Raw genomic sequence first — 26,668 nt, 5'->3', positions numbered from 1 at the left:
CTTCCACAGTCCCCAACAGTCTCCGCATGGTGGCCCATCCGGTGCCAAACACCTGCCACCCACAGCGACAAGTCCCAGCCGCTACAAAGTCCAGAAGGGCTCGGGCTCTTTGCCCTCGGGCCGGGTTTCTCCAGGGGCTGGGCTTGTGTGGGGCCCCCAGCCCACCCCCTGACCCGCCCGCCCTTGCTCTGTGACACGTACAATGCAATGGCAACACCCAGGCTGAGCCGGCAGGCCAGTGTTCAGTGCGTGCTAGACCTTGAGAAGAGTTAGCAGCTAGGGAGAAGCTCTCCCACTTTCACTCGCTTTTCTCAGATCAGCCAGGCAGCCCATCTCACCCCAAAGCGATGGACACCACACCTCCTTCCCAGGCTATCGTTTTCCGTTCTGCCCCTGTTTTCCCTTTCCATTCTGCCCCTCTTTTCCCCAGCACCCCATCTACGGCTTCGGGTGTCATCGGTGCTGCAGCAGGCAGCACCTCTGACCCCGAAGCTATGGACACCACACCACCTTCCCGGGCTTTCGTTTTCCGTTCTGCCCCTGTTGTCCCTTTCCATTCTGCCCCTCTTTTCCCCAGCACCCCATCTACGGCTTCGGGTGTCATCGGTGCTGCAGCAGGCAGCACCTCTGACCCCGAAGCTATGGACACCACACCACCTTCCCGGGCTTTCGTTTTCCGTTCTGCCCCTGTTGTCCCTTTCCATTCTGCCCCTCTTTTCCCCAGCACCCCATTTACGGCTTCGGGTGTCATTGGTGCTGCTCCCGGCAGCACCTCTGACCCCGAAGCTATGGACACCACACCACCTTCCCGGGCTTTCGTTTTCCGTTCTGCCCCTGTTTTCCCTTTCCATTCTGCCCCTCTTTTCCCCAGCACCCCATTTACGGCTTCGGGTGTCATTGGTGCTGCTCCCGGCAGCACCTCTGACCCCGAAGCTATGGACACCACACCACCGTCCCGGGCTATCGTTTTCCGTTCTGCCCCTGTTGTCCCTTTCCATTCTGCCCCTCTTTTCCCCAGCACCCCATTTACGGCTTCGGGTGTCATTGGTGCTGCTGCAGGCAGCACCTCTGACCCCGAAGCGATGGACACCACACCACCTTCCCGGGCTTTCGTTTTCCGTTCTGCCCCTGTTTTCCCTTTCCATTCTGCCCCTCTTTTCCCCAGCCCCCCATCTACGGCTTCGGGTGTCATTGGTGCTGCTCCCGGCAGCACCTCTGACCCCGAAGCTATGGACACCACACCACCTTCCCGGGCTTTCGTTTTCCGTTCTTCCCCTGTTTTCCCTTTCCATTCTGCCCCTCTTTTCCCCAGCCCCCCATCTACGGCTTCGGGTGTCATCGGTGCTGCAGCAGGCAGCACCTCTGACCCCGAAGCTATGGACACCACACCTCCTCCCTAGGCTATCTTTTTCCGTTCTTCCCCTATTTTCCCTTTCCATTCTGCCCCTGTTTTCCCCAGCGCCCCCCCCCCCCATTTACGGCTCAGGCCGGCATCAGTGCTTCAGCAGGCAGCAGCTCTGACACCAAACCTATGGACACACCTCCAGGGCTGTCATTTTCCAGTCTGCCCCGTCTCCAAGTAGAACCACTACCTATTTCACACGGCTGTTCCTAGTTCTGGGAACACACCACGCACTGGTAGCAATGCCTCAGCCCATGCCTCGACTCATTTCCCTGCAACGCTGGCCAACAGATAGACCAACACTTCAAAGTTATGACAGAAAGTTGAGTAAGTTATACGCTTGGAATTGCATTTATTATTACTAACAAGCACAACTGTAGTGCTTAGACTATAACAAGTAATATTCTAAGTGCTTAGCAAATATTAACTCACTTAATCCTCATAATGGCAACCCTATAGGTAGGTAATGTTCATAATATTCACCTTTTTGGGGGGAAACTGAGGCCCAGGGGGGTTGAATAGCTTGCCTAATGCCACACAGTAAGTAGCGGGCAGAAACCCAGGATGAAAACCAGACCGTCTAGACTTTCATCACTTTGCTGTGTCACCTTAATAGATGTTGTGGTTAGGGAAGGGACTAAACTGACAAGACTCTGAACTTGAGAAGGGAGAAATTAGAAAGTGACTGATCCTAGAAACTAGAGAGGATTTCAGCTCAGAAATTTCTGGTGGTGAGACCCAGAAGAACAAGAACATGGTTGGAATATTAACTTGGGGTAGTATCTGAATCCATTGAGAAATGGTTTTGTTTTGTTTTGTTTTTTTAACTTAGAAAGGCCAGCTGGATGAAGATTAATGAAACAAAAAGCAGAAAGGGAAAGAGGAAGGTGCCTGAAGTGAGACATAACCTCTTCCCTGTAAGTACTAGGGGTGGGCGTCCTGTGGGAAAGGATGGAGCTCTCTCTACAGCTTTGTCACCAGGATGAACAAGGAGAAACATGGCAACCATTGTACTGGTTTTGATGATTCCTCAAAAACCAAGGCTTTACTTTCCAAGAACTACCCACAGTAGCATACCTACCGTGTGTCAGACATGCCACCAAGTGTGTTTCCAGTCACACATTTTCATTGGAGAAATAGTTCCTATGAGGTACGCATTAGTTCCCTATGGCTGCTGTAACAAATGACTACCAATGAGCTTGCGTAAAACAAAACACACTCATTCTCTTATGGTTCTGGAAGACAGAGGTCCAAAACCAGTTTCCCTGGGCTGGAACCAGGAGTTGACAAGGCCGTCCATCCACCTTCTAGAGGCTCTAAGGGAGAATCTGTTTCCTTGACAGCATTCCTTGACTTCTGGCCACATCAATCCAACCCCAACTTCATCATCACATTCTCTTTGGAGTAAACACTCCCTCTGCCTCTCTCTTACGAGAACACCAGTGGTTACATCTGGGTCCATCCAGGTAGTCCAGAAGAATCTCCCCATCTCAAAACCCTTACTTTCATCCCATTGGCAAAGTCCCTTCTGCCATTTAAGGTGACATTCATAGGTTCTGGGGATTAGAAGGTGGACATTTGGGGGCAATGGTACTATTCAGTCTACTACAAGGTAGATACTATTAGCTTTCTCAGATGTAGGAAATGAAGTTTAGGGAAGTAATTTGTCTCAGGTCTACAATTTCCAGAGTAGAGATTTAAATTCTGCCAGGGAGACTTTAGGACACACTCTAAACAACTTTAACCTGTGTCCTTAATTACTGCATAATCCTTGGTTAAGAGTCACACTTAGGTATCAAGACCCAACTGAATATAACACAAGTACTGTCTCCTCTTTCACTATGTTTGCCTGGTGTATTTATGAATCTTGCCCAGAGCAGAAGAGTTCAGAAAATCGTTATACACGTTTACTAGGAGAAAGCATTTACCGTTTGATGTGCACGGAGTAATGGAAGGCTATTTAAAATAAAATAAAGTAAAATATGCCACCAAATCGTCAAGTGTCACAACAGAGGTAACCCCGTGGGAGTCTTGAGGAGACTAAAATTATCTCCAATTGTGCAGGTGAGAAAAGTGTCACTAAAGGCAGTTGTAGTTCAGCCAAGCCCTACGGCACAGAAGTAGGAATCTGGATATGTACGAATGGGAAAAAAGACATTTTAGGCATGGGAAACAGTTGAATGCTGAATGGATGAGAAATAGGCATTAGACCTTTCTAAATCAACTGGCTTATTAACTCAGTAAATCAGATTTGGTCAGTCAAACTAGCTTTAGCTGATTACTTATCCAGGGCATAGCTGTTGAGAGTCATTTTTGTCATAAAACAGTAAATAAAATTGTTGAACTATAGCTTTAGGCTTGCTAAGTGATAACAGATTGCTCTAGCTGATGTTCAAGTGACTTACTTGGTACTATTCACGAAATTGGGGGTTAACAACTGCTTAAGACAACATAGAGAATTGATCTTAAATAGTACTTGAAGTAGTTACTGTGTAAAGTATCTGTTCAGTAGCTCATGGTAAATGGATGTTTATAATCCCCGTTGGACAACCAACTGCTTTTTTGCAAACGGTAATGTGAATTGCTGTTGCATAAACTATAGTAATGACCACCTATCTAATCTGTTGTCCAAACCAGAAATCTTCTAACAATACTGGTCTCCTAATAAAAAGTAAGCATGAAGCTAACACACACTGGGTGTCTCCCGTGTGCCTGTGCATGCATCTATAGCTCACTGAACCCCCATAACAGCCCCCAAGAGAGGGACTCTGAGTGTCCCCATGCTGCTGGTGGAGAAACAGGCACAGGAAGGTTCAATAGTCTATCTACCTAAGATAACACAGAGGGCGGGAGAGCCTGTTTTTAAACCATCTGCCTCCAATTCCAGGTGCCAGGAGCCAGATTCAGCCTACAGGCCTCTTCTGCTCATCTGGAGGTGAAACCATGTGTAAGGATTAGTCAAATCCTGTCTTCACTCCTCAAGGTAGCTTGAACACTTGCACGTCCTCCAAATAGCACGTAGCATAAGCAATAAGATGTTTGCCCCGGGTACTGTCCAGGAACTTGGAATCAGCTGTGTCTAGTTAGGCTGAGCTGGTTAAGACTGGAGAGGACCACCGATCTTCCACCTGGCCCAGTGCCTTTTGACCTCCTGCCATCAGAGGGCCGAAAACTACAGCCTGAGAATGTGCTGAGCCCCGTAGCCTAGTTACGCCAGCTCAGAACAATGAGGAGCACACCTTTTCCCAATCACCTTTCCTCATGCTCCCCGTGCCTCATACTGCCCTGCTTCTTTATTCTTTATCCCATAGATACCCCAAGCCCCTTGCCTTTGGGGAGGCGGATTTGAGAGCTATTGTCACGTCACTTCCTCGCTTGGCTGCCTTGTGAATAAACCTCCTCTTTGCTGCAAACCTCAGCATGTCAGTGTTTTGGCTTGCTGCGCCTCAGACAAAATGGTAGGGAGCAGTGGTAAAGGTCCCTTGCCTGTGAGGGAAGCTGGTTGCTAGTAGTCACGTTGCAGATGTTTTCTCCTCCCGGGGGGGCAGACGTCCTGCTCTTCCAGAAAGAAGGGAGAAAGGCAGGAGCTGGACCCTTGCTCTCAGGGTCACCGTCACCTAGGAGCTCGTTAGAAACACAGAATCCAGGCCCCACCCAGAACTACTGAATTACAGCCTGCATTTAACAAGATCCACAGGAGAGGCATACCCATATTAAAGTTGGAGAGGCACCAAGCTGGAGTCCACGTAGCAGAGAAGCAGACAGGATTCTAGACCACGCAGAGTGTTAAAGGCCAACAGTTTGTTTTCTATTCTCAAAACAATGTTTTTGAGCCATGTTGATGAGCAATGTCCCAACTTGCTTCTAAGGTTTCTTGTGTGAAGAATGGATTGGAAGGAAACAAGATATATGGACACTAGTTAGGACCTCATTGCAACAGACAGGCAAGTTCAGTATGAGGATGTTGAGGAAGAGTTGACAGATTCAGAAGAAATTCAGGAGATAAACTGAAGCGGGCTTAATGGGGTATGAGACGGAGGAAAGGAAGGTCTTAGGGAATTTAAGGGTTTACTCCACGTATGAGCAAAGCCTCAAAATTCATCATTTGAACGTACAGAGGTAGAGCTCTCAAAGGACACTGGTTAGGAAGCAACAGTACGCCCTTTATAATTCCAAGAGACAACACGGATCAACTGTCTCGATGGAAAACTCGGCGGTACCGGTGCGTTTTTTCACTCAAACTTAGTTCCAGTGCCTATTACTCACATTTTCTGTGCCTAAACAACACGGCTTGAGGAACTGAAGGGGATTCCATCCTGGTAATTAAGGAGGGTCCCCAACACTGACAGTCCCATCTTAAAAAGCAGTCCCGCTGCATTTTACCCAAGGAGCAATGGCCAGAGCCTCCCTTTTAAAACGATGGGGAGAAATCAGAACATCACACACTGTCCCTTTCAGCTACTATGAACTGAGCCGCGAGACGACCAGCACCCCCTAGCACAGCGCGGACGGGCCAGCGCACGGGGGCCACTGTGACAGGCGACAGCACAAGAGACGGAAGCCCAGGCCCAGGGGCTCCGAGCTCCACCGGCAACGCCCAGGGGCCAAGGCGTATTACCTTTCCGGGATGTGCTTTCCGCCCTTCCTCGTGGCTGACGAACTGGCTCATGTCACCCCCGCCAGGAGTGCCAAAGTCGCCAACCCGGCATCCCCGGTGCCAGCACAAGGCCACGAACCACAGGCGCCTAGGCACAAGCCCACGCAGCTCGCGGACCTCCTTCTACCGCGCATGCGCCACCGCGTGGCGTGTCGAGATGACTGTCATCACGCAGGCGGATTAACGCGCTTGATCCGTAAAGAGGATTCTGATGCCTGCAATTTCCCTCCTTAGCCGGAGGCTGGGAGCACACGTCCATTAGTTCGTGTGTGTACCCTTCAGCATTCCAATCATACGGGACATGGAAAGTTGTCCGACTCTCCCAGTTTCTTGTGTGGTTCTTTCAGATATTTCCCAAGTGCTTACATTCACACTTGTATCTTGTATGTAAGTATTTGTACGTAACAGGTATCCTGTAGTTTATAGAAGAGCAGCACACTATACACGTACTACATACATAGTCTACAATGTGTCTTGGATAGTGACGCTGTTATCTTTCTAAAATATAAACTTGGCTGGATTGCTCTGTCGCTTGAACATCTTCACTTAGCACAGAATACAGCCCAGGTTGTTAGCACAGCATTGAGAACTCTTTATAAACAGATATCAGTCTGTCTCTCCAACTGAATTATAAGTTCAAACTATGACTTACAAGGACCTACATCATCCACCTCCCTCCTCTGCCCTGCCAGCCTCCCCTGATCTCATTCTCTACTGCCCTGCCCTCACTCACTTTCCCCTGTCCAGCCACACTGGCTTCCTTACTATTCCTCAAACATGCCAAGCACAGGCGTGCCTCAGGGACTTTGCACCTACTATTCCTTCTGCTTCAGAACACACCCTCCCACCCCATCTCCACTCTCCCAGGACACACCCTCCCACCCCATCTCCACTCTCCCAGATATCCAATGGCTTGTTTCTCACTGCAAGGCTCTGCTCAATCGACATCTTAATAGAGGGGACTTCCCTGATCACCTACCACATTCCCTCACCTCTTCATCTTCTTTTGTTATCCTCCAAAGCATTTACCACCGCTTGACACTCCACATATTGACTTATTTATTCATCTCTCTCCCCCACTAGAATGGAAAGTACGTAAGGGCAAGAACTTTGTTCTCTTCCTACTTCCTAGAACAGTGCCTTCAACTTAGAAGGTGTTATACAAATATTTGCTGAAAATGAATGTATGACTTCTTTGCCCTTTCACACTACCCTCTAGTCACACCAGAGGCTGCCCCTCCAGAGCACAAGTTCAAGCCCTGGGCCTTTTGTACCTGTCCCCAATACCTGGGCTGTCCTTTCCTCATTCCGGCAAAATCCTCTTCCCCCAAGCCCAGCTCAAACGCTGTCTCCTCAGTCAGGCCTTCCTCAATTTCTCCTCTATATTCCTGCTGCACTTGATTCTTTTATCATAATTAACCCACTTAGACTCACTACATGTTTCTCTTCCTAGACAACTGTAAGTTGCTACTGAACAAAGACTTCTACTCACCTCTGTATCCCCGTGCCCTAACAACAAACCTATAAGGCTCTCGGTGTTTACTGAAACAATTCATTTTCTGAGTCTCTACCCATTCTAGGGAGTGCGTAGTATAGTCTCCTCCTCATTATCAGTGAGCCTGGCATCTGTGGGAGGGCCTTACAGCAGAGGAAGTCACCAATGGATCATAACTAAGGTCCTGAGACTGCAATGGCAGACAGCATGGTGAAGTTAGCCCACTGCATGCAGAAGACCCACAGAGGAGTCAGCATATGCAATGGACTACACTTGGTATAACATGTGAACAATCAAGGTTTACAAACGTGTTCTCATGCACTTGTAAGGATCTTCTAGCCCACGCGGAACAGACAGAACACACACAAAGGAGCCTGGAGGAAGTGAGTAGGCCGGCAGCTGCGCCCTAACGTCTTAAGAGGTAACATTTCTGTGACTACAGTTTAAACACATCAGATAATTTGCCTCCTTTCTAGACACCCTGGTTATCACAGGACAGGCCAAGCCTCTCAAGTTTTAAAGCTAAAGTACACGGAAGATCTGTGAATAGGGCTGAAGATATTTAAGAGCTAGTACCTGCATTAAGCAACCAGGTTATAGAATGAACATTTATCTTGAAATTCCAGTCTCTCCCTCTCTCTCTCGCCTCCTATCCCCTATCTTCCCACCTCCATCTCTATTCCCTCTCCCCTACTCCCTGTTTTATGTATATACGTGCATCATTTTATATATACACGGAATATTTACTGTCTGTTACATTGATTTAATAAAGTGCACACTCCTCAGGCTAAATTTAGAAAGAGGACAAAATGAACACTTTCACATGGGCGTCAGTGGTGTTCCAAAGACAAAAGATTCCTCAGTCTTAAAACATGGCAAACACCATGTTCCTTCTGATAGTTAGATGCTAGAAAAAGGCAAGTGGATCCTTAAAATTCACACGCTATTAACACCTACTATCAACAGAGTAGATCTTAAAGCGGAAACAAGAAAACACCAGCCTTTTAAGTTCTTCCTGTCTGAAGATAAGAGTAAGAGGTGGTAGTGTTCTTCCTCACTTGCACCCGAAGGGTAAAAGCAGCAAAAATATCTTAAACACATATATGATGAGGAAGCCACTCTACCTGGTCCACTCTGTTTTGTTTTGCTTCTAGGGATCTGTCTCACTCTGAACCTTTGCTTTTTGTTTTCTCTTTTATGTACGCTAAGAACCTGAGAGTCTAAACCTTTTCTTCCACCTCTCAACCAATAAACAGGACAAAAGAACATTTTTATGTTTTTATGTATTTTCCATTCAAATTTTTAAAAAAGAGATAAGTAAGCTAGCTCAGTTCATATTTCTCACAAAGATCACTTTCCAAACTAAACTAAATTGTTTGTGACCATAAACAGGAAAAACACCGTACTCTAGTAGCACCATCTGACATTTCCACCTTAATGTTACCAAACACAACTTGACACGAATGTCAGAACTATTAAAAATGTTAAAAATCCCCAACCCCACTCAAAATGCATACCAAAGTTCAGGTAAAGGAAAAACAAAAACAAACACAAAAGCAACTCACCGTTATCTTTATGTTCTTTCAGAAACCCATTAACAGCACACTGGAATTTAAAACTAGTGTCGTCATCTGACACCTGATGCCCAATTGTACACATTTTTAAATAAGGAAGAGTTTCTGGTAAGTCCTATAAGGCAAAACCATGAAAATATGTATTATTTCCTTTGTAGGGAAAGAATAAAAAATTAATTAGAGAAGGCAGAATATAAACCAGGAGAGTACATTAAACTTTGTATGTCAGTCATTCTGATGAGAGCCATTTTTTCCAAAGCTGCTTTAACCAGTAATTATCACTTGATTTTCATTCAAACTGCAGAACGGACAGTTACCAGGCATGCAAAAGGAAAAGCAAATCTATGTGAATGAATGCACATGTAACTCAAAATGACATAAACAGTTCTGCCTACATTTATGTTCTATCTTACATTTCAAGGGCCATAAAGCGGCTGTGATTTAAGGAGAGTAGTAGAATAGAGTCAGAAGAACTTGGATTCGAATTAGGAAACAGAGGCAATTTCAGGCATTGTTGAGAACTGGTATTCTTGAGGTGGGAGAAAGTAGACTATCAATAGAAGACAGAAAAGGATAAGTGAAAATTCTCTAGTTCTGAATTTAAATGGAAAGTAGCAGTAGGAACCTATGACATATTTTAAAAATATTAAAAACAAACGTACATATTTCCTAGCTCTGACCACTGAAAAAGTCTAGAAACAACTGATGTCATGTCAAAAGGACTCAGGAGTCACCGAGAAGCTCCAACTGGCCAAAGATAGGGCCTCAGTTAGAATAATAACTGTAACGGAGTCCACGGTGATAGGAATAAATAAAATTTTACAAAACTGGTCAACACTGGAGGATATTTGTGAATCAACTCATTATTTTGAAAACTGTTAAATAAAAGAAGAGAATCATGCCTCTACAACTGAGCAACCAAACAGCTGATGAGGGGAATCTTCTCCTCGTACAAATATACCCAGCTAATAAGTGAAAAAAAGAACAACAGAATCCACCATTCTTTGAAGCCTCAACTGAATTAATGGATGTAGGTATGAATCATCAGTGACTGCTAATACCACAGAAAGACACAACTATATACGTCTCCATGGAAGAACACATCATCACCCATGAAACTGTCTTGCCAAAACAAAACATGCAAGCTTCATTCAGATCAACTACCGATTTACAGGAAATAAAAGGACTGAAGGATATGTTACCAACACATGGAATGTAATCATCGGCATCTAGATGGGACAAATCACCTGGTTTCTTTAAAAACAAAATTCAAGGAGGAAAAAAAAAGTGAGAGAGACATGGAGGGAGAACCTATAGATTAAACAAGACTTCAGAGACCTAACAATCCACGGCAAACTGTGGACCTTATTTGGATCTAATTCAAAATTCTTATAGACAATTTTTTATGACGTTTAGGAGACAACTGCAAATTTGAGCACTCCCTGGGTATTTAATATTAAAAAATGATATTAAGGAATAAAAGTCCTATATTTTAAATGCACGTACCAAAAACGTACAGGTGTAATTTACATGTTGTCTCGGAGCTGCTTCAAGATAATACGGAATGGGGTGAAACAGGTGGGGGTATAGATAAAACATGACAGCCATCAGTTGGTAAATAAGAAAGCTGGATGAGTTCCTGGGTATACAAGGAACACTCACAGTAGTTTTATACTTTTGTATATGCTTAAAATTTGTGATAATTGTTTAAAAACAAGACGACACTGTAGAAAACAGTTTGGCACTTTCTCACAGGTTAAGCGTAGAGCTTAGTATTTGGCAGTAGGCTATGATCCAACAACTCTGCTACTACCTACGCTGCACATCTAACAGAACTGAAAGCAGGGATTTGAACAAATATCTGTACACCAATGATCATAGCAGCATGATTCACAATACCTACAAGGTGGAAAACAACCAAGTGTCAATCAACCGTTGAATAACAAACTGTGGTCTATATACACACAATGGGATTTTCTAAGCCAAAAAAGAAATGGCATTTCGTTACGTGCTATAACATGGATGAACCTTGAAAACACGACGTTTAGTGCAATAAGCCAGACACAGAAGGACAAATACTGCAGATTCCATTTACACGAGGTACCTAGAATAGGCCAATTCACAGAGACAGAAAATAGAATAGAGGTTACCAAGGGTTGGTGGGAGGGAAAATGGGGTTGTTACTGTTTGATGGTTACAGAGTTTTTGTTGAGGACGATGAAAAAGTTTTGGTTCTAGACAGCGGTGATGGTTACACAGCACTGTGACTGTACTTAATGCCACTGAACTGCATATTTATAAACGGTTAAAAGAAATATGATTTCTCTATATTTTACCACAATAAAAAAAAAGCAATAACAGAGCTGAAATTTCAATTCTTCCTTTTCCGAGAGTCAGTTTCATCGTCTGTAAAATTAGTAATTGTAGTTGTCTATCCTCTGAGCTTAGTGCAGGGTAAGCACTCAGTAGGAGATATCAGTACTACTTCCACTTCAAGAGCAAAGGATTGCTGTGAAGATTAACTAAGTCAACGGATATGAAAGAACTTTCTAAATGGCAAACTGCTCTACAAATATTAAAAGACATTAGGTGTTACTGTCTCCCAAGGCCATGGAACAGGTCAGAAGGAGGATAATTCTTTTGCACTGGAATGTCCTACATGGGCCAAGAGAATAGATGGGTTTCTGTACTATATCAGAAGGCATCAGGAAAAGGAAGCATAAAACTTAGAGAACAATTGTCTTTTACACTGATGCTTAAACATGCTCAGGCAACTGCTTAACATAAGTGCTAAAGACATAATGGACATACCTTTCTTTCTTTTTAGGATACTACTGTAACTACTAAAAGTTTACTTCATTTTCAAAATGTAGAACATGGAAGCTTATAGAATTTCTTAAGCATATCTAGAGCCTACTGCCAAATACTACAGTTCAATTCATATCTTTCATCTCATTTTGAAACAGCAATTACAAATGTGTATTTAAGGAAACCACTAGCTTCCCTTTTTGAACCCACGAGAGAAGGCCAGGACTCACCTTAGCATAAGATGATAACTACTGAACTACTATGAATTATTACAGTATCAGAAAGAAGGTCATTTTCAATTACGCCTTCCATTTACCTCTGGCTTGTAAGAGCGGCGAGTATTTGCTAAGTCAATAATCAGCCCAAGTTCTTCATTCTGTCCTTGGATTTTGTTAAGAGATCCAAGGGGGAGAAACGTTCTTCTGGAGCAAGATTCTTTTCAAAACTCTGTCAGAAAGAATAAAATAAGGAAGAACATATGTTTAAAATCCTTTACTATGTTATCCATTTATTCAAACCCTGGGATGCTAACATATGAGATTCAAAGTCAAGTTTCCTCCTCTGCAGCTTACAAGCGATATTACAATCCTTTCTTCCAGAGAGATTAGACCGAAGAAAATAAGCTCACTTCTATATAGTTATTTCTATGTTTGTTTATTTCATGTTGGTCTCCTAACCTGACTCTAAACTCCCAGAAGGCAGGGACCACATCAATTTTGCCTACCACTGTATTGCCAGCTCCAAGCGGAGTGCCTGAAAATAGACACAGAAATAAATACTTCTTGAACATCTACATATAGGAAGGATGGCTTTCACTGCTAAATATTCTTTCATGTATTTGGCTTATACATGTACCCTGTTCCATTGATCTCTTTGGTTATTCAAGTGTCAGCAACACACACTTTTTTTCTTAATTGGTAGACTAGTTTTAGAGCAGTTTGAGATTCACAGCAAAACTGAGCAAAATGTACACAGTTCCCACTTACACCCTCTCTCCTTCATCCCACACAGCCTTCCCCATTATCAACATGCCATACCAGTGTGCTTCATTTGTTAGAATTCATGAACCAACACTGACACATCGTTATCAATCAAAGTCCACAGTTTATTGCATTCATGGTACAAGTAACCGACTATTTCTTTATTTCTAGTATAGTCATCCCCAAACATTTACATACTGAGATACATATTACTTTCTTATAAATTACTTTATTCTTTATTTATAGTTAGGGCATTGCATTGTTTTTTTTTTGTTTTTTAATTAAGTACAAAAGTTGGTTGTATTTGTCTATGAATCCCATTTCTGGATAGTAAAAGAGGTATTAAAAAGTATTTGCTATAAAAAGGGAAAATGGAGTACGACGGGGTTGAGAGCCAGGGCTCTATATGGTGAATTCAGATTTCTGGAAGAATACGGTATTAACTTTTGCTCACCTTTTTTAAAGGAACTTTGAAAGCAATGAAACGAGTCCCAGGCATCCGCTGTTCAACTGGGAGATAGTCTTTCCACCTGTTAATATAGTTTTTGTTAGGCAAATTTTATGTTAGGCTGTCTCCCTGCACAGGATGAATGCGCCTTGAAAATGGAAATCATATCCCTCTACATCGGCTCCCAGGTGGTCCCAGCGTCCCGACCCCGACCCCGGCCGCGCGCGACACACTTTCCACAAACTGACACACACGGAGCCCGCGCGAGGGCCGGGTCGCGCGGGCTTCCCCGCCGGGTCGCCTGGAGGCCGGTCCCCCGCAAGCCGAGCGCACGAAAGGGCGCCCCAAAGGCGCCGGCCCAAGGCGCCCGCTGCGCTTTCCCTTTGGAAGCTGGGCTGCGGGGCCCAAGCGTAAACCCTGAGACAAGGAACACGCGCACCACGCCGCCACGGGGGACGACAGGCCGGGCGCCCACCTAGCCGGACACCCTGCATTTCTGCAATCACCGGACGCCTGTGTAAATTTCCGTCTGGCCTGTCATTTTCCAAAGGCCACTCAAGATCAGGGGACAGAACGCCTCCTCTCCAAGTGTCCTGCCAGCCCACCCACTCAAGATCAGAGGGACAAAATGCCTCACTAAAACAAAACAGAAACAGAAACACAAAAAAACTGGAGAGAGGGAGGAAAGGGTGCCCTGAAAAATAAAAAAAAATTAAAAAAACTAAGCACGTTGACAGCGCTAAGAATAAACTACCAGGAAAAAGAAACCCTACATGTCAGCTCCTAAAGTACAGAAGGGCAAGCCCGCCGACATTCCAGGACCGGGGGGACCGGGGTCCCCAGCCCTGCAGAGCCAACCGCAGACCGGCTCGGGCGCCCCTCGGAAGCGCGGGATCCCCGCGGCCGAGTCTGTGACCCCCGGCCGGCGCCGGCTCCCCTCTGCCCACCCTGCGCGCGGGGGCTGGAAACTGCCGCGGAGAACCACGGCGGGGCGGGAAGGGGGGCTCCAAAGAGGGTCTGGCGACTCGAGTCGCTCCGTTTCTCGGTGGGCTCAGCGCGCGCCGTGGGGGAACAGGAGCGGGGGTCCGGGAGGAGGGGACGGACGGCACTTACGTAGACCGGCAGCGGCCACGGGTAGACGGCGGGCTCGGTCCCCAAGAGCGACTCCAGCCTCAGCTCCAGCTTCTCCCCCATGTCTTCGCGCGCGGGCCCCGCACCGCGCTAGTCTGGCGGTTGGGGGAGGGGCGCGGCGCCGCCGGCGGGGGCGGGGCAGGCGGGCAGGCGGGAGGCTGAGGGGGGCCTGGTCTGGGCCTCAGCTGCCGCCGCAGCGCTCCCGTCCGACCCCCGGCTCCCTCTTTGTGGTCACAGGCCCGGGGCCTCCAGCGCTGCTGCGAACTCGGGCCGGCGTGAGGCGACCACAATGAGCCGGGGGCCGGGCTGAAACACTCCCGGCACGCGCGATCCGCCCCGTGGACTCGCAGGCTCGCACGCACGCACGCACGCACGCACGTACGCACGTCTTCGGCTGCCCCTGGCCACCCCCACCGGCCTGAAGTGGGGACCCGGGAAAACCCCTCATGGACAGTCGTGGCGGGTTTGACTCCCGACCTTGACGTAGCGTGACACACCCCCTCCCCCCCCCCAATAAAAGAAAAGGAGCATAGGAGGCAATCTCATACATTATTGATAAACACATACAAAGACACTATTGGTACAAAACTATTTCTCCATACAGCAACTTTGAATTTTAATAATAAATACATATATGTATCAAACATTAATAAAAGAATAAAATTATCCAATATGAGTACATTTGCTCTTGTTTTGCAATTAGTTCCAGGATTCTATTTTAGATTACTACTTCATATCTGAGAGAGTTGGGTGTGTGTTTGGTTTTGTGGAAGCTGCATTGTGCTAAATTTTACCTTTCTTTCTTGAATTAAATGGCTTTTGTTATCCCTTGGGAATACTGAAGACAGCAACAGCAGATTACTACCTACCAGTGGAAAAGTATAAATAGCAATTTTAGCCACTAGTGATTCTGAAATTGCCCTTAACTTTGTCCTTATAAAAATGCTCCAAGAATTACGTTTTGCAAATCCACAGATTTACTATCCATATTCAAGTCATTTATGTGGAGAAAGAATGTAGCCAGCCTTATCAGTAACACAGGATGTTACAGCCATCAAGCCATCAGCCACTGAAGCCACACCCAAAGCCGCACCCTGAGGGGATTCAGGATGGAGAAAACAGGATACTGGCCCTAGATAATTAAAGTGCAAATCAAGGGAATGATTTCCAGGAGACCAGATTCTTGCATCTCACCATATATGGAAAAGTGCTACATTTATTAACTTAAGATGTCTAGTTTCTTTAATTAACAGTAATCTTTTGATGTTCCAACTACCTGTCTTTTTTTTTTTTTTTGCAAGAACCTCTAAATACCCTGTGCCCTCCCTTAGCTCTTCAGAACAGTCCCTCAGAGCTATCTGAGAGGCTGTCTCCTGATTTCAGTCCTCAGTATGTCTTCCACATAAAACATAATTCTCAACTTCTAGGTTGTGCATTGTTTTTCAGTCAACATTTAATTGTATGGCTCATGTAGGTACTATGCCTAAATGTAATGGGATGAGCTGTAAATTATTAAAACTAGATAAATCCTGTCAGCTCTACCACTAGCTGAGATCCAGGCTTTCACCTCTGGATACCTCTGGCAGATATGGGGTCTGTGTTGGTCTTAAAATTATTCTTAGAATAGTGGGGACTCATTCATTCTTTCAACACATTTTATTGCTTATATTCTATGTGTCAGTTACAGTGCTGGGTCTTGAAATACAGAAGTCAACACACGAAAATACAAGGATAAAACACATTTTCTACCATATTAACTTTTTTCATTCATCAATTCATCCCTAAATCATTCAACACGCATCTTCTTATTGAATACTGATGAGGGGTCAAATGCTATGCTTAACACTCAGTATATAGCTGCAAACGAGATGGACAGGCCCTGATTTTGATGTCACTACTATCTTTTGTCCTGCCATATAATGGGACAGCTTCATTATTCCCTTTACCCTAAGTTTTTATCACAAATTGCTAATGAAAATAAAGCTGTTAGTGGAGTTTCAACATGCATAGGTAAATGAGAACACAGAACTCCCCTTTCTCATGTCCCGTTCTCCTCCTTCTAACTCCCTATGTGAAGTCACTTTGTGCCAAGGCCAAGAAGCTGTGCCCCAATAAGAACCAAGCTGATTTCCTCACACTGACTGGGGCTATTGCACACTTAGAAGGCTTGATGCTTAATTTTGATAAGCAACTAGAAGACCATGGAGACAACCTATAAAAATGATTTGTCTTGGGAGAAAATACTAAAGAGGGTTAATGTGCTGTTCCACATGTCTAACCCCCTGGATTAAACCACAGGCACCAAGGTCACCAAGTGTACTTGGCAACAATGAGCTAATAATAAAAAAAAGCATCATACTGTTATTGTATTCATTTTCCCCCAAGGCGCTCTCTGATAAACACCACAACCTCTAAGAGAACTGAGAACAGCTTCCTTGTGGGGTAGGTCATATAATATATATGCATCTTTTTCCAAGCAGTTAAATCATATCCAGCTATCAGCACACCTTACTTAAGGCGATCGTAATGTATGAGATTAAATGTTCCTACCTGATCGGAAAACTTCTTGTCCTCAATTCATTGGCTGTACTGGATTTTTTCTTCTTGGGTCAGACCTTCAGACTTCTACCAGAAATCGTTCCTTTGGGGAAACCAGGCCTTCCCAGAAACTCAGGAAACTGAAAGGGAGACAGCAAGAGAGAAGGAAATTACTTGGACACATAGACCTCAATTGTTTGGTTTTAAGTAAACGTCCAAGCAAACATCTTCTAGATGGTATAATAACTTTAGGGAAATTCACGGTTTATAAGTTTGGGTACTCATAAACTGAACATATTATGATAAGAGTACAGGTTGCATTTTGTGTCTTCAACTCAAGCAAAGGCTTCAAAAAAGGCCCAGTTATCCTTTGTTCATTAAGACACAAAGAGAGGGCGAAAAGGGCAAGTTTCGAAGTCTTTTTCTTTACAATTTACTTCCTTTCTTCAGTCTTCAACAAGATCTTCAGGAAATTAACTTTACTAAAGTTAATTATTCATAAAATAAACATAGGAACCTGCAGAAGACTATTTCACAGAGACCTGTAATGTACAATATCCATTGCATACATGCACCATGAGCTTGTCTTTTCTAGCACTGGCATACACAAAACTCTGTGTGTGTGTGTGTGTGTGTGTGCGCGCGCGTGTGTGTGTGTGTGCACGTGTGTGTCTTTTTCTGTGATGGAGCCATAGGGAGAAAATAAATCTATTGGCTGCAATTCAGTGATGTACGAAGATTTAAAGGTAAAGGAGAAGGTTACATCAAGTGAAACTATAAAGTCATGAGGTTGTGGTTCCAAAATAATAACAATAGCAGTCTTCTGTAACCAAGGGAGCAGGCTCCTCAAATTATAGTCACACCTGTTAGACCATCTGCCCATACATTTCACACTATCATTAATGGAAAACAAATGGCACTGTCTCTCCTTCCCTTTATCCATTGGCCATCCTCATATGAACTCTTTTTCTCTTCAAGGTCATGCTCTTTCCTATCTGTTTAAAAATATTAGGATTTAGGAGGAGTGATACGTAATGTGCCGTGCCTTGGTACTTGTACCAGTGACGGCTCTGTAAGGAGCACTGGGTTGTTAGGAGGCTATCAACTGAGTTCCCCTAGAAGCAGAACTTGAGGCGATAATTTGAGTGCAAACTGCTCATCTGGGAGGTGCTTCCAGAAAACTCAGAAGTGGAGTGGGAATTGAGAATGGAGGCATGGAAGGAAGCCAACAGAGGTGTATTACCGAATAAATTACTCCTGCAGGGAACTGCTGCCAGTACTTCAGGCGAGTTCTGTGAAACTCTACAGAACATGTCTCAGAGTTATCCCAAGAATCGGTGAGAAACTTGAAGTACTTATCTTCCAGTCCCCTCTGTCCTTGGTTGAAAGCTACACCCAGATACATTAACTCCTGTACACTTCTGGCCTGCCCTAAGGTGGATAATTGCAGGCGGCAGCATGATTCTATCAGCATATACTGGAATGATGAGTGCTGGGGAGATATGAGTGGAGCATCGAAACCATCTAATACAGTCGGGGCAGGAGATATTAACTATTGGCTTGAAAGTCCAAATGGATAACCTTAAATTCCTGGGTTTATGGTTTTACTTTGAGGTATTTAAGCATGATGTATGAGTAAAAATTTCCTCTGTTAAATCAAGTTTCAGGTCCTAACTCCCTAATCTTCTGGAAAACTGTGGTATCTTTTAACAGATTTTTGAAAAGTAACATGATTAAGATTTCAAATTGACCATTCATTCATTCATTCATTCACCACACATTTATTGAACACCTAAAGTATGTCATGGGATAAACTAGGCACCAGTGTTACTGTTACTAAAATCATTATAGTGCCACCTACAATTCAATGTATTGTGACACTCAAGTAAGAAAATCCATAGTTACCGTAAAAGATATTACAGAGTGCTATAGGAAGACACAGTAAGACCTTAATTCATGCTGTGGACAGTAGTATATGGGCGATATCAGTAGGGCTTCCTGTAGAAGGCAATTGAAATGGATATGTAACATGAAGGAAGGGTGAAGTTTTGAGGAAAAGAGAAGATAAATTCACAGTTGCCAGAAAATGAATGGTTAAGGATCAGTCCAGAAAGGAGTTCCATTCATAATCAGTATAAGAAATGCTCACTAGGGCTTCCCTCGTGGCGCAGTGGTTGAGAGGCCACCTGCCGATGCAGGGGACACGGGTTCGTGTCCCGGTCCGGGAAGATCCCACATGCCGCGGAGCGGCTAGGCCCCGTGAGCCATGGACACTGAGCCTGCGCGTCCGGAGCCTGTGCTCCGCAACGGGAGAGGCCACAACAGTGAGAGGCCCGCGTACCGCAAAAAAAAAGAAAAAAAAAAAAAAGAGAAATGCTCACTGGCGTGTAGAAAAAGAAGACAATGGAGAGGGGGGTAGAAGCCAGATCATGCATAGTCCATGTATGTATAGTAAGTGCTATGGTCTAGTCTTTGTGTTCCCCTCCAAATTCATACGTTGAAATCTTAATTTCCGTAGCTGATAGTATTAGTAGGTGGGGCCTTTGGGAAATGATTATGGTATTAGTGCTCTTATAAAAGAGACCCCACAGAGCTCCCTAAGCTCTTCTGCCATGTGAGGATACAATGAGAAGTCTGTGATTCAGAAGAGGGCCCTCATCTGACCATACTGGCACCCTATTCTTGAACTCGCAGCCTCCGGAGCCGTGAGAAAAAAAATTCCTGGTGTTTATGAGCCACCCAACCTGCAGTATAATCTTACAGCAGCCCAAAAGGACAAAGAGAGTTTGGATGTGAGATTTTACTCCAAGAAAGATGGGAATCCACTGAAGGATTTTACCTGGTAACTTAGAAGAGAGAAAAGTTTCATAACACAATCAGGTACTTTTATAAGAAAAATCTGTTTCTTTTTCAGAAAGATCACTCTGGAAATACTGTGACTAGATTTTTGGAGAAGTCTGATGGCAGGCCCGGATATAGAAAGATGAGTTGGTAGTCCATTAATATAAGTCAAACAAGAAAGTGGATATAAAAAGTGTGAATTTGTGGCTGAGAGTTCTTTTACTACTTGAAAAATGTTATGTCAATGCTTCTGACTCCATAATTTTAGACAAGAAATATGCTGTCATTGGAATTGGTTTCTCAATAAGTGATGCATCGTTTCTGCCTGTCCACTTTCGAGATTTGTTTTGTCTCTACTTTTCAGAAGTTTAATTATGACGCGTCTTGACAAGGATACCTTTGTGTTTTTCCTCTTTGGATTTGCTCAGATCCTTGGATGTGTGCTTATGTCTTCTAAAAAATTGGGAACGTTTTAGTCATTATTTCTCTGAATACTTTGTCAGTCCTACGTGCTCTCTGTTTTCATTCTGGAACCTTGATGATATGAATGTTAGTGCTTTCGTTACTGTTTACAGGTTCTTGAGATCCTGTTCTTTCTCCCATCTCTACCCCTCAGCCTATTTTTCTCTGTACATGTGGTACATTGTATTGATCTCTTCTAAGTTCATGATTCTGTGCTTTGTAATCTCCACTCTACTCTTGAGCAAAGTTTTTGGATTGTTGTATTTTTCAGTTCTACTGTTCTCATTTGTTTTTATTCTTATAACTTCTAGTTCTTTGTTCACATTTTCTATTTTTCCCATTTCCGTCAAGGAACACATAATTGCTAATTGAAGCATTTATGTGACAGCTTATTTAAAACCCCTGTCTGATAATTTCAATAGATGTTTTATCTCAGTGCTGGTGTAGGTCTATTGTCTTTTCTCATTTATTCTGTGATTTCCTGGTTCTTGGTGCCATGAGTATTTTTCAATTGGATTCTAAACATTGTGAGTTATTATATGACTCTGTATCCCATTTAATTTTATTATTACTTTTTAGAAGGAAGTCATCCTATTGGAGGTGGAGTATGAGGACTGGGGGGTTACGTACAGATTTCCACTGGGCCCTACTGTCAAAACCCCAGCAAAAGTGGGCACTTACATTCTCTCACTGCAGACAGATCAAGTAGAAGTTCAGCTATCCTACTGGCCCTTCTGACACCTTCCCCCCAAAAGTGGGAACATTAATATCATTCTGTTGCCTTTTAGTAGGAGTGGAAGTTCATCTCCCCAGTAGATTTCTTGACACCAGGGGAGGGGAGAGGTGAAGTGTTTGCTGTGTTTGCTGTCCTTCCTCCCACTTCATTCCTTCTTGTTGATGCCGGGTGTGGGTAGAGGGTCAGCTACCTGCTGGCCCCACTGACACCAGGGTAAGAGGAAGAGAACTGCCAACTAGCCCTGCTTGTGCCATCTCATTCTGTCTTACTGCCTCAGGACGGTTATGGGGATTCAGCACCCCATTGGGTCTCACTGACACCATGTGTTGGGGGTTAGTGGGGTGCCTACTCCCTCCAACCTGTAACATCCTATTCTTATCGATGTCAGGGAGAGACGGAGGCTAGGTCCCACCATTGGACCCCACGACTGTGTGAGGGCAGCCCAGTGTTAACTAGCCTGTCAGGCACCACCTTTGAAAGTCTCTTTGCTAATGCAAAGGGGTGGAGGCTCAGCTCACCACTGCACCACACTGAAACAGCCCTGGTGGCGAATCAGAGCACTGCCTCTTCTGGAGGGCAGGAGTGGGGTGGTGTGGAAGATCAAATCGTAGCTTGGCCCAACTGAAACCACAGGACATAGGGGATGGGTGCAATATTCCACTGGCACTTGGCTCGAGTAGTGTGTATATTATTGCCCAAATGGTTTTCTGTCTTTGACAACCCCTTTCCTCATACCTTGGCTAGGGGGAACGGGGGTTTTGTGTTTTCTTTTTTGAAGCTTTTTTGTCTGTTGTTCTGTTGGTGGTTATTGATTGGGGGTTCCTGTAATACCCTCTCCAGGATGTATGGGAAGCAACAGGAAACACAGGGGACTCATCACCATGTTATTCCTCAAGTCCCAAAGTCCCTAGTTAAGTCTGCCTTCTCATTTCCACCTTTCAGTGTCTTCCTATGTTTGTCTGTTGTTATGTTCAGGGTTTTAGTTTTAAGTGGAAGAACCTGGGAGAAATGGGCTACTTCATCTTCTTGGAAGCAGAGGTCTGGAGGCCTATGGATGTTACAAAGTACTGCTGACTGTAAATTAAAATTTGATGATATACACCTTGCCCTTTAAGAATTCTTCTGCTAGATGATGTGGCTTCCCAAAGTAGCTACAATTTGATTTTCATACTTCTAAAAGTCAAGTGTTTTGCCGCAGTTGAAATTTAAAGATAAGCAAGAGATGAGGCTAAGATGATCTATGTGGTAACAGATTAAAGTTGGAAACATCAATATACATTCATGCTTAGCTTAATATTGCTTCATATTACCTTAACACACATGGTTATGTAGAGAGATACTTATAGATATGTCCATATACGTGGGGAATGTACACACATGTTATCTCTTTGCTCTGTCAGCTGAGAAGATCTAGAAGCAATGACATCCGGGCAGCAATTAGCACACCCCACACCCAGATCCTGCTGTCTAATGCTGTTCTCCACTAAAAAGACCTAGTTATCCTTGAAGAAATAGCTGATTCTAGGACTGGGGCAGTAAATATACAAGATTTATATACAAGGCCATCTTATAGTGTCAGAAAGTAAGGAAGTTCCAAAAAAATATATAGGATGGGGATACCTCAGAGTGGCGCACGAGCCACTGAACTGAAAAGAGTTCACAAGGGTCAGGACTAGAGCAATTTGAGGAACAAAGTAACTAACGTAGAATTAGATTATGACCCAAAGTATAAAATAAAAATCCGTGAGTTCTTCTGATATAAATAAATAATTGGATACATAAATAAATGCGGGAGAATAGATAAATCTCCAGTGCAAAAGAATTCCAAATAGTTTATGTAGTACTCCATCTTAAGCATAACTCTCTATTCCTTAGTTGTGGGCTGAGCATATTGACTTCCTTCCAAAAAGTACAATATGGAGAAGGGAAAACAGTAATTTTACAATGGAGAAACCTGAAAAACACTACCTCAGCCTGGTGATCAAGGTCGACCTCAGCATTCATAATGCATATTGATACTTTGTACACTTGATGTGATCTGACAAAATAACCCTTCTACTCTTGTGGTCTTCCTCCCCCAAACACATAATCCCAATATTATCATGAAACATGCATCAAACAAATTCTAGTAGCGGGCATCCTACACAAGCCTAACTACTCAAAATTGCCAAGGTCATGCAAGGAAAATCTGAGAAGCTATCAAACCCAAGAGGAGCCTAAGGAAACATGGCAACTAAATGTAATGTGATGTTTTGGATGAAATCCTGGAATAGAAAAAGGACATTAGGTAAAAACTAAGGAACTGGACTAATGTATGGACTATAGTAAACAATAATGTATCAATATTTGTTCACTGATTGTAACAATGTAACATACTAATATAAGTTGATCGTCACAGAGGGAAATGGGTATAGTGTATATGGAAACACTTTATACTATCTTCTCAATTTTTCTGGAAAATTAAAACACTTCTAAAAAATAAAGTCTATAAAAACGTTGTGTTTTCTTGTTTTATGATTATGTGCCTGTATTTCCTAATAAATATGTAAATTTGCTTTGCCTTCCTTGATACTGATATTAAAGAAAATACTAAGTAACTCTGAAAGAATTTGTAACTCCAATTTAACAAGCAATAATTCTGGGTATTAACTTTTTAGGAGAACCCACTGAATCAATCAAAGCAAATTGTCTTTAAAGGCTGAATTTCTTTTCAGTGTTTAATCTTTTCTATGATTAATGCATACCACAAGCATGGTTCTCTTTCAAAGGGCAGAAAACATTGCTTGTAGGCAAGGTCTAAAATACAGTGAAATATTCATGTATGATGCTATAACAACTTTAATGTATTTTATGTTTTCAAAATGATGAAGTGTTATTTCAGTCAATAAAGTATTCACTTTTATACATTTCCTACCCACCTTTTCCCAGAACACCCACAAGGAAATGATACTATCATCTGATATTAGGCTCATCAATTTAAATTGGAGTTTTTGGTAGCTGTGGTTGCCAACGGTACTGGAATGTGTGATACTTTTACAAATCCTCTCCATGGCAAAATCTGATCTTCACAAGGTAGATCACAGTACGTGCCTAAGGCCAATGACATAGAGCTTTGTAGCTAGATTACCAAGCATTTTACTTAGAGGCACAATAGAATGTAGAAAAGGCCAGTTCTCCTTCTGTCTTTTTCTGCTCAAAGGTCACTCACCATCTCAGAAGTTTTCCATAAACTCAGACTATATAATGTCACTTAATGTGAATGTAGCTCAACATTCTGTTTTAGTACAGCTAATCTCACATTATTTTATTGGTCCTAAATATGTAAATCATCAGCAAAGTTTTGTACTTAACTTTTTTTTTGGATGTGGACCATTTGTTAAAGTCTTCATTGAATTTGTTACAATACTGCTTCTGTTTTATGTTCTGGTTTTTTGGCTGCGAGGCATGTGGGACCATAGCTCCCCGACTAGGGATTGAACCCACACCCCCCTGCATTGGAAGGCGAAGTCTTAACCACTGGACCGCCAGGGAAGTCCCTGTACTTAACTTTTAAGAATAATTAAAATAAGCTATTCAACACATTTTTCCTAAAAAAAAAAAAAAAAGTAATTCTTCTTAGGCTGGCCCTGGACACATACATGACTTTGCCATTTTTTCCATGGATTATTTTCTTATCTGTTCTACTGTGTCACATTTGTTCTACCTTCTCAAAAAGAAGCATTTAAAAATTCATCTACGCGTTCATGCATTCATACATTTATTAAATAAATCTACTGAACACCTACATACGGCACAGAAAAGGAGGCAGAAAACTAATCTGGGTTGCACAGAAAGTAATGAACTCAGTTAAAATTTTTGGTGAAAACAGGTGTTACTCAATCTACTGGAAATTACATTTCATTATGGGGACTCACACACTCAAGGAAAACCAAGACCTAAATAATAATAAAGTAATAAAAGCACTAGCCATTTACTGAGTGCCTGCTTTTACCTGACTCTGAAACTCTAAAATCATTACGGATGTTTTGAGGATTGTCTGATATAATTGCAATTTCTATTTTACAGATGAAAATAACAAGGTTCAGAGACATTAGGTTACTTGCCTAAAGTGAAGTGGCCCAGAAACTACACAACTGGAAATTGAACCTTAGATTTCATAATGCCAAAATCTGTGCTTTTAATCACAATGTGTGTGTGTGTGTGTGTGTGTGTGTGAGAGAGAGAGAGAGAGACAGAGAGAGAGAGAGAGAGACAGAGAGAGAGAGAGAGAGACAGAGAGAGACAGAGAGATAGAGAGAGAGAAAGAGAGAGAATGTGTTTAATAGAGAACTTCTGAGAAATGGCAAGAAAACTGCCAGGTACCCATAAAACAATAATTTAGGAGCTTCTTACTATACAAGTAATTGTTAATCATATGGCTGAACTAAGGATCTCTCACTTTTGAACTAAGAAATCAAAAGCTTCCAGAAGTTGAGTCTAAATTTTACACTTACATAAGATACTTCATACAGAATGCTAAAGTATACTAACTAAAGAGTTCTGAAAATACTGGAAGCATTCATACTAGTATGATTTCATAATGTGGATAATAGAGGATTTAAGAAATTGGCAGATGCAACTGCAGACTCATTTCTTATCATTTCTGTGAAGGGCAAGATAAATCAATAAAATGAGAAAAATGAAAAAAGAATGGCTAGCAATTTTAGGTAGTTTGCTTCATCTCCATACTAGGAAAGACTAAGCAAAAAGAAAAAACTTCTCGAAATTTTATTTTGAAAGCACCTACAAGTGTATATGGTCTTTTTATACCAAATAACTTGGAATTATGGACTGTCCAATAAGTCTAATCTTCTCTGATGATAAAATTGCTGGCTTTATTTGAAACTATGAAATGAAAAGTGAGGTAATAATCAGAAATTCTTAAGAAAAGGAGTAGACAAAATAAAATTCTAAGAGTTGTGTCAAAAAATATTTTGAAACGAACATAAAATCCCCATTACTGGTACAGAGCTTTTAAAACTTTATCTTGGTTTTAAGCTTTAATAAATATTGATATGTTTACATAATTACTGTCATAAGGAAGACACAATTTTAGGTCAGCTTTCTTCATTCTTTCTTTATTAAGCATTATTTTATTTTGCTCCATCATCTTGTAATTATAATATAGTAACTGTGTCACTTTCTACTAAGTGGATATAATTTCCTAAACTGTTTTCCTATTCTTAACAATTAAAGGTGTTTCCAATGTTTTGTTATTACAAATGACATGACAATGAGCATCTTTATATAATAATTTTCTGGATTATAAATTATTTATCGGCATAAGCTTCCAGAATTAGAATTAATGTGTAAAAAGCTATTAACATTTTTATCTTGCTAGACATTGCCAAATTACTTGTCAAAAGATGGAACCAAATTATATTGCAAAAATCTTTGCCAACAGAAAACATTATATACAATTTTTGATTTTGCTGAATTATTAAGTTGGAAACCTATGTTCCATTTCTTTGAATTCTTTGATAACAGCGTGCTGCTGCAGGCTGCGAGGGCAGCCATGTCCATGAAGGCTCCCCAGAGTTGGAGCGGGGAAGTGGAA

This window comes from Delphinapterus leucas, unplaced genomic scaffold, assembly GCF_059928025.1.
Source record: "Delphinapterus leucas isolate spDelLeu-1000000601 "Yukka" unplaced genomic scaffold, BTC_Dleu_Yukka2 spDelLeu_asBTCV2_sq40, whole genome shotgun sequence".
Classification (NCBI taxonomy): Eukaryota; Metazoa; Chordata; class Mammalia; order Artiodactyla; family Monodontidae; genus Delphinapterus; species Delphinapterus leucas.
Note: the sequence above shows the minus strand (reverse complement) of the source record.